This window comes from Mus pahari, chromosome 5 (assembly GCF_900095145.1).
Source record: "Mus pahari chromosome 5, PAHARI_EIJ_v1.1, whole genome shotgun sequence".
NCBI lineage: Eukaryota > Metazoa > Chordata > Mammalia > Rodentia > Muridae > Mus > Mus pahari.
The window spans coordinates 121,882,217-121,891,110 of record NC_034594.1 but is presented as its reverse complement, the minus strand read 5'-3'; positions in this window follow the sequence as shown (position 1 = coordinate 121,891,110).

Here is an 8,894-nt window from a genome sequence, read left to right as displayed (position 1 = left end):
TCTCTCTCTCTCTCTCTCTCTCTCTCTCTCTCTCTCTCTCTGCGTCTGTCTGTCTATCTGTCTGTGTGTCGTTCCATTTGCGATCAACTGCCAGGAGCTCAGAGCAGATTGACAATTCACTGCTACATCTATCTTTCTATCTTCTATTTTCTATCTATCATCTCTATTTCATCTATTGTCTCTCACAGTTAACTTCTGCATTATTAAATGATACAACTCACTGGACATTATGTACTATAGCTCCTTTTTTTTTTCTATTTTGAAAATTATAGCACCCAGAATATAAATGCTTACAAATGGCAGTTTGGTCTCTTTAATGACTGTTACATTAACTGTTTGCTTTTTATGATCTAAGGTTTTATCTGCATGTTCATTGTTCCCCTAGTATTCGTTATCATGATTCAATTACAACATTACAATGGCTTATACATAACAAATTTTTAAGAGGAAAAGGGGAGAAATATTTTGAGGAAAGCCTGGGTTATTCAATAGATACAATACTAAACCTTTGGAGCAAAATATCATCCATGTGCCTCATATGAATTTTAGTAATAATCAAACTTTTTTCTTCCTTTTAACCCTGGCCTAGATCCCAGACTTTAATTACTATCCCTTTTCAACTTGTCCTGAATTTTGCTTCAGAGACACATCTCTGCAGAGATTTTTCTGCCTCAGAATATCTCAGCCAACTTGGCACAAGCAGGCTTTGAGCATGCCTCTGATGTCCCCATGTTAGGTACAACTCTTCTCTTCTCCTTTGCCTAATTGAAGAGCAACTGTTTCAAAAGTTTCCTCCGGCAGCTCCTCTATTGGAGTTAGGAGCTCCCTTTATGTGTTACTTCAACAGAACCTACTCCCCTGTGTCTTCTGTTGTTGTCAGCATCTACCAAAATAATCTCTTGGCCATTGTAAATTATTCATGTAACACAGGGATTTATAAAATTCCACAATACAAAGTGCTCTAAGATAGAAGTATTAAAAGAAAGGACTTAAGATCTTAAAATATATATAATTTTTATGGAAAATTGCTGTTTGGAAATCTTAAAAGATTTTTTAAAATACCAGTTTTAAATTGATATCTTGTACAGTTGCATTGTTAGGTTTAAAATCTGCATTTTATCAGGCATGAAAATGTTATTTACTTATTTCTTTTTATTTATTTTATTCTATATTAGCTATTTTCTTCATTTACATTTCAAATTCTATCCCCTTTCCTAGTTTCCTCTCCGAAAATCCGCGTATACCCTCCCACCACCCTGCTCCCCAACCAACCAGCTCCTGCTTCCAGGGCCTGGCATTCCACTATACTGGGGCATATAATCTTTACAAGACCAAGAGTCTCTTCTCTCATTGATGGCTGACTAGGCCATCCTCTGCAACATATGCAGCTAGAGACACGAGCTCTGGGGGTACTGGCTAATTCATATTGTTGTTCCTCTATAGGGTTGCAGACACCTTCAGCTCCTTGGGTACTTGCTCTAGCTCCTTCATTGGGGACACTGTGCTCTATCCAAAATAGGACTGTAAGCATACACTTATGAAATTGCCAGGTACTGGCATAGCCTCACAGGAGACAGCTATATCAGGGTATTAACAGCAAGTTCTTCTTGGCATCCACAATAGTGTCTGGGTTTGGATGTTGTTTATGGGATAGATCCCCAGGTAGGGTAGTCTCTGGATGGTCCTTCCTTCAGTCTCAGCTCCAAACTTTGACTCTGCAACTCCTTCCATGGTTATTTTGTTCCCTATTCTAAGAAGGAATGAAGTATCCACACTTTGGTCTTCCTTCTTCTAGAGTTTCATATGTTTTGCAAATTATATCTTGGGTATCCTAAATTTCTGGGCTAATATCCACTTATCAGTGAGTGCATATCATGTGTGTTCTTCTGTGATTGGGTTATCTCAATCAGGATGATATCCTCCAGATACATCCATTTGCCTAAGAATTTCATAAATTCCTTGTTTTTAATTAGCTGAGTACTACTCCATTGTATAAATGTACCACATTTTCTGTATCTATTCCTCTGTTGAGGGACATCTTGGTTCTTTCCAGCTTCTGGCTATTATAAATAAGGCTGCTATGAACATAGTGGAGCATGTGTCCTTATTACAAGCTGGAACATCTTCTGGGTATATGCCCAGGAGTGGTATTGATAGATCTTCTGGGAGTACTATGTGCAATTTTCTGAGGAACCCCCAAACTGATTTCCAGAGTATTTGTACCAGCTTGCAGTCCCACCAGCAATGGAGGACTGTTCCTTTTTCTCCACATCCTTGCCAGCATCTGCTGTCACCTGAATTTTTGATCTTAGCCATTCTGATTGGTGTGAGATGGAATCTCAGAGTTGTTTTGATTTGCATTTCCCTGATGATTAAGGATGTTGAACATTTTTTCAGGTTCTTCTCAGCCATTCGGTATTCCTCAGTTGAGAATTCTTTGTTTAGCTCTGTACTCCATTTTTTAATAGGGTTATTTTCTGTAGTCCAACTTCTTGAGTTCTTTATATATATTGGATATTAGCCCTCTATCAGATTTAGGATTGGGAAAGATCTTTTCCCAATCTGTCGGTGGCCCTTTTGTCTTGTTGCAGAGTCCTTTTACTTGCTTATTTCTAATATAAAATTCATTGAAGTACATGATAGTTGATATCAGTCATTTCTATATTCACATCAAATGCATAGGAAGATAATCTCATGAACTGAAAAGAGAAGAATTTTAGACATTTAACACATACCAATATTTTATAAGCATGGTATAATTCACTGCATACTTCTAACCTCAGCACTTGAGAGATAAGAGACAAAGGAGGATATCTAAGTTAAAGGTCAGTCTGGTGTTCAGAATGAGTCCCATCACAGTCAGGGCTGTACAGACAAAATTCTGTCTAGAAAAAAACAAAACATATGTAATAATAATAAAAAAAGGTGACAGTTGCCTTGATTATGGTGTCTCCTTAAAGCAGTAGAAGTGTAAGAAAGATGTAAACTTTTTTTTCTGAAATAACTGAGAGCTGGCCTATTTTACATATATGTCTCCAAATGTGTGGAATGTATGGGTTTCAGTAAGGTCACGCACAGTGGATCTGAGGTTCTATCTTCAAAGCTGTTTACTTAAGACCTCACTCTTCTATTAACACTTCCTTAAATTGTGCAAATCATTTCCTCCTATTCTTATTGCTCACCTGCTTGAAAAGGATGTGTTTCCCTCATTCATTTCTGCCTCACTCTGGTAATCTTTTGTTGATATGAGCATCCAACAGCCATACCTCGTTTGTTTGAAAATATGTATGAGAGTAGCCTTTCTCCCTATGTAATTCAGAAGACTTTGCAAAAATTGTTTACACACACACACACACACACACACACACACACAAATAGAAACTTTAAGTTGAAATGCTTTCTTGACAGTCACTAGGAAAACTTCTAGGAATCCTTCAACAGATAATTATATGAAGTTTACTTGAGTGTTCAAAAACCTAATGAGTTTGTGAGTCTGAAACCTACAAACAGGAGCTCCCTTTATGCCTTATAGTGCTCAAAGTTATCTGAAAAAAACCTTACTTCAAGTTTTCTAAATAAGAGGATAAGCTCAGATCCAAAGTTCTTTTGACAGGATGATAGATTGACAATCTAGCCATGGATATCAGGAAAGTCTGCACTACCATATTCTGAATGGAATACTGAACAAATTTGCAAATCAGAATGGTAATGTCACACAGACACTTAGATTCAGGAGGTTTTGATTATATGAAGCCACTAAGAATGTGATTGATAGTTCTTCACACATTCAAACTGAAAGAAAAGAAACACTCAAAATGAAGAATAAAAATTTAAATGGAAATGGAGTTGAAAGCAGTAATTTTAAAAAACAAAATAAAAGAATTACATTTATCTGTATTTTCACTTTCTACGTATATAAGCAGAATCAAAGGTCCCTCGGTGTAGTATCTATACTAGTTATAGTGACCTAGTGATGCTATTGGTGAGTGACCTTGTCTATCTAGGTATGAGATTATATTGATAAATAGTTTCTGATCAATTGCTAAAAATGTTATTTTTCCACACATTTTAAAGCTTCACTAAACCTCTATCTTGTTTATAATCATGGATGGAGCTTCAGGGCAGAATTCTGGCTCAGTAGGAACTATATCAAAACTGCTGCAATAATAATATGAATACAAATATATATAGATATAGATATAGATATAGATATAGATATAGATATAGATATAGATATAGATATAGATATAGATATAGATAGATAGATAGATAGATAGATAGATAGATAGATAGATATGTGTGTGTGTGCGTGTGTGTGTGTGCATGTGTGTATACACACACACATAGGCTTACACATACACACACATTGTATTTTTAAATCCCTTTGATACATAACATTAACATAAATCTTCTTTTACTCTGTGGCTCCAAGATGCATTGTCATAAGTCACTTCACTCACTTTGCCTATGTCCAAGCTGTATAAACATGTATTTACATAGTTAACTGCTGTAAGCCTGTAAGAAAACTATGTAATATAGAAATAATATAAGATATAACTTTTAATATTGGCTGCATTCACAATTATAACATTGTTGATGTTTATCCTAAGCATAACTTGTGCTTTTAATTCATTTTTATTGCTAAATGATATTCTGTCACCTATGCAAACATTGTTTATCAATACATTTACTGATGGAAAGTCAGTATGTTTCTATTCTTTGCTTACTCAAAAGAGAGCCTCCGTGAACATACATGTAGAAGTAAGTATATGACTCTTTCAAGGTTAATTAAGATACGTATCTGGTAGGTTGAGAAATCGACCACTCTGTTTTGTTGCTTTCTTGACAGCAGTTGTACGACTTTATCTTCCCAACAGTAGTTCTCACATGTTTCATTTCTCCATAACCTCACCAGTCCTCAATTGTTATGAGTGTCACCCTAGCAATCTTACTTTTCCTGTGTTTTGATCTGTTCCTCTTCAAATGACTGATGCTGTGAAGCATATATTCATTCATTGTTCAGTCTCTCTATACACAATCTGAAGCAACATACCATTCTTTCTTTTTTTCTTTTTTTCTTTTTTGAGACAGGGTTTCTCTGTGTAGCCCTGGCTGTTCTGGAACTCACTCTGTAGACCAGGCTGGCCTTGTACTCAGAAATTCGCCTGCCTCTGCCTTCCAAGTGCTGGGATTAAAGGCATGTGCCACCACGCCTAGCCTGCAATATACCATTTGTAGGAGCTTCTAAACTGGCTGTTCATTTCTCTTGTGGATTTGTGCGAATCATTTATCAATGCCTGATACACGTCACTTATCTAATAAAAGCAATGGGAAACCCTGAAGAAAGTTTAAAATTCCCTTCCAAACAAATTTTGTTATAAATTTGAGTCTAATTCAAGGCAACTGTTGGTTATACTCAGATTCAAAGGTATTGACCTTTCTTTGCTTTATAAATTCTATATTTGTTTTATCATAGCATTCCTGTGACTTTTTCCCCTCCACAGCCTCCCAGAGTAGCCTCCATTCTTGCCTAAGAATAAGATGCTGCACAGGTGTTTTTCCTCCACCATTCCCTAGGTGTTCTCTCTCTTTCCTGAAGATGCACAATAGAGGCATGTCCCTGATGCAGCACTATGGAATTTTAATTTTATTAAAAGGGATCTGACTACTTATTCCACATGTCAACAAAAATAAGTTTTGCACAGAAAAAAACTCAATAAACTACAGGAGCCTCTTTCAAAAGTGGAATATAACTAAAGCTCATGATATTCATTAATCAAATATGAACCAATTCATGTCAGTAAAATGATTATCTCCTATTAGTTCATTACAAAAAAAATCATAACTGTACTATATACAACTTTGTATTCCTGCCTCCTAAAAAAGATTTTGCTTTGGTTCTTTTATCCTTAAGAATTAGTTAACTTGTGAAAGTGCTAGTGTTTTTCCTGTAGAAGCTAAGCCTGTTATCTTTACTCTCATGCAATAAGGTGTAGAAACATCTTGTATCTGAAAGTGTTAGTTTAGCGTCCTCTCTGATGATTTCCTATCTATCATTTTAGTTCAGGAAAAACTAGTTTTTCAGGAAAACATTAGGCATTCATACAAAACTGTTAAATTAACAGTTCACCATTTTATAGTGTTCTGTAACAGAGCTCTGTTCACTCATGTGCTTTAGTTCACACTCCTGGAATCTCATTATGGAATCAGTCTCAGACATATGGTTGGGTCTACAGGCACTTTCTTAGCACACAACACTATCTCTCTCTGCTTCATTTCTCAAATATGCATTCTCAATGTGGTCTTATATGACAACTTCATTTCACTTATTTTTCTTTGTTCATTTCTCTTATCCTTTCTCCCTCTCCCTATCCTCCTTTCCTAAGTCTGTTCCATTTTAAGAAATGTGTTGTGGAGATCAAAGTGACATTATAAAAAAAGAATCATCCACACTCACATACAAAGATAATACTTTGTTTTGTGTGTGTGTGATGCATGTTGATAAAAACTGAACTGTTGTGGTTTATATATGCTTGGACCAGAGAATGTCACTATAAGAAGGTGTGGCCTTGTTGGAGTAGGTGTGGCCTGTTGGAGTAGATGTATCACTGGGTGTGGGCTTTAGGACCTCATACTAGATGTCTAGAATGCAGATTCTGCTAGCAGATTTCAGATGAAAATGTAGAACTCTCATCTCTGCCTACATCATGCCTGCCTGAATGTTGCCAAGTTCCTGATTGATGATAATGGACTGAACCTCTGAACCTGTAAACCAGCCTCAATATATGTTTTCCTTTGTAAGACTTGCCTTGGTCATGTTGTCTGTTAGCAGCACTAAAACCAAGGAGTGGAGTATTGCTATGACAAGCCTGACCATGCTTTTGTTTGAAGAATGTGGATTTGGCTAAATTTAGATGCAGGCATGGTGGTCCACACCTTTAATCCCAGGAAATAAAACCAAACAGATCTCTGAGTTCAAGGCCAGCCCGGAATAGATCAAGTTCTAGGTGAAGAAAGGTTTAAGTTCAGTCATGGTGGTACACACTTTTCATTTCATTCCATTTCATTTTCATTTTCATTCCAGAGATCAGCATGCAGATCTCTGAGTTCAAGGTCAATCTAAAAAGCAAGATCCTGGACAGCAAAGCTTAGGCAGTAAAGGAGTTAGAAAACAGAAAGCTGGTGATAATATAATAGAATAATATGGCCATGTTCCAGCTCCTGCACACAATAGAACTCAGCAGCCACATGGCTCTAGTTTCAGAGTGAGAAATAGAAGGGACTACTAGAACAATTGATGCTGGTTAGTGCTAGCTAAAAAATTAGCAGTGATTAAGAGAAGAGCAGCATTACTGAGGTAAAATCTTCTGGGAAGTGTTTTCTGAGAGCACAAATGAGTTGTGTTCAAGTCAAGGTTATACCTCCTGCTGTATCTGTACGTGGTTATGTTTAAGAGCCACCCAAGTGGTACTGTTTTTGAAGGTATGAAGGGGTCATGAAGAACAGCTGAGGCTTGGTACTGTAAGAGTCAATGGAAGGCCACTGGTGAAGTTACAGCCACAGTTGCAGTTGATAGCCCAGTCTTGAGGGGGTCATGCCAAGGATTTGAGGCTTGGCACCATGAAGAGANCCTATGAGAGGCTATTGGTTAAGCCTAGTTGCAGCAGAAGACTCTAGTGTATTGAGGATACATATACATTGGGATAATCACCAAGGACAGAAGCAGTAGTGGAGTAGATGAACCTGAGTTTAGAGTGCTACAGAGGGCATAGCTGAAGAAGTAATCCCAGCCTTTTAGAGGAGCCCATAAGATCATGTGTGGATCCCAGATGTTGAAATAAGAAGCTGTAACACTGAAGTTGCCTCGGAGAACCCAAGATGTTCCAGATGCCAGAGCCATAGGCTATCTGATGAGGAAAGCTGCTAACAGAGTAGAACCAGACTAGGAGAAAGAAGTTTGTTGCAGTCAACAAAGATGAAAAGGGAGTTGGAGATCTGAAGATCATTTTGACATCAAACATGGAGATGCAGAGTTTAGAGTTTTCCCAGCTGGATTTATGTCTTGCTTTGGGGAATAAGTGATTAGATGAATCTCAGAAGAGACTTTGAACTTTGGACCTTTAACATTGTTGAGACTACTGTAGATTGTGGGGACTTTAGAAGTTTGACTAAATGTATTCTGCATTATGCTATGTTTATGTATGCTCCCCATAAACTCATGTTTGAACAAGACTATGGGGGTCAGGGAGTAGAATGTGATGGTTTGTGTATGTTTGGACTAGGGAGTGGCAATATTAGAATATGTGGCCCTGTTGTAGTAGGTACGTATGGCCTTGTAGTAGGTGTGTCACTGGGTGTGGGCTTTAAGACCTCATCCTAGTTGCTTGGAAGTCAGTATTATGCTAGAAGCCTTCAGATAAAGATGTAGAACTATCATCTCTGAATGCACCATGCCTGAGTGGATGTTGCAATGTTCCGACCTTGATGATAATGGACTGAGTCTCTGAACCTGTAAGCCAGACACAATTTATGTTGTCCTTTATCTTGGTTATGGTGTGTGTTCACAGTACTAAAACCCTGAGTAAGAGACAAAACTATAGCTTTCTATATGCTAAGTAAGCATTCTGTCACTGAATTTCCTTTAAGTCTTACATATTCCAGAGACTTAATCTCTAGCTACTGATTACACTAACTGTGAGTTCATGGCACGGTGCAGCGTCATGGCCTTGGAACTTGTAACTGGGGTGTATTAGTCAGGGTTCTCTAGAGTCACAGAACTTACAGATAGTCTCTATGTAGTAAAGGAATTTATTGATGACTTACAGTCTGCAGTCCAAATCCCAACAATGGTTCAGTAGTAGCTGTGAATGGAAGTCCAGGAATCTAGCAGTCGC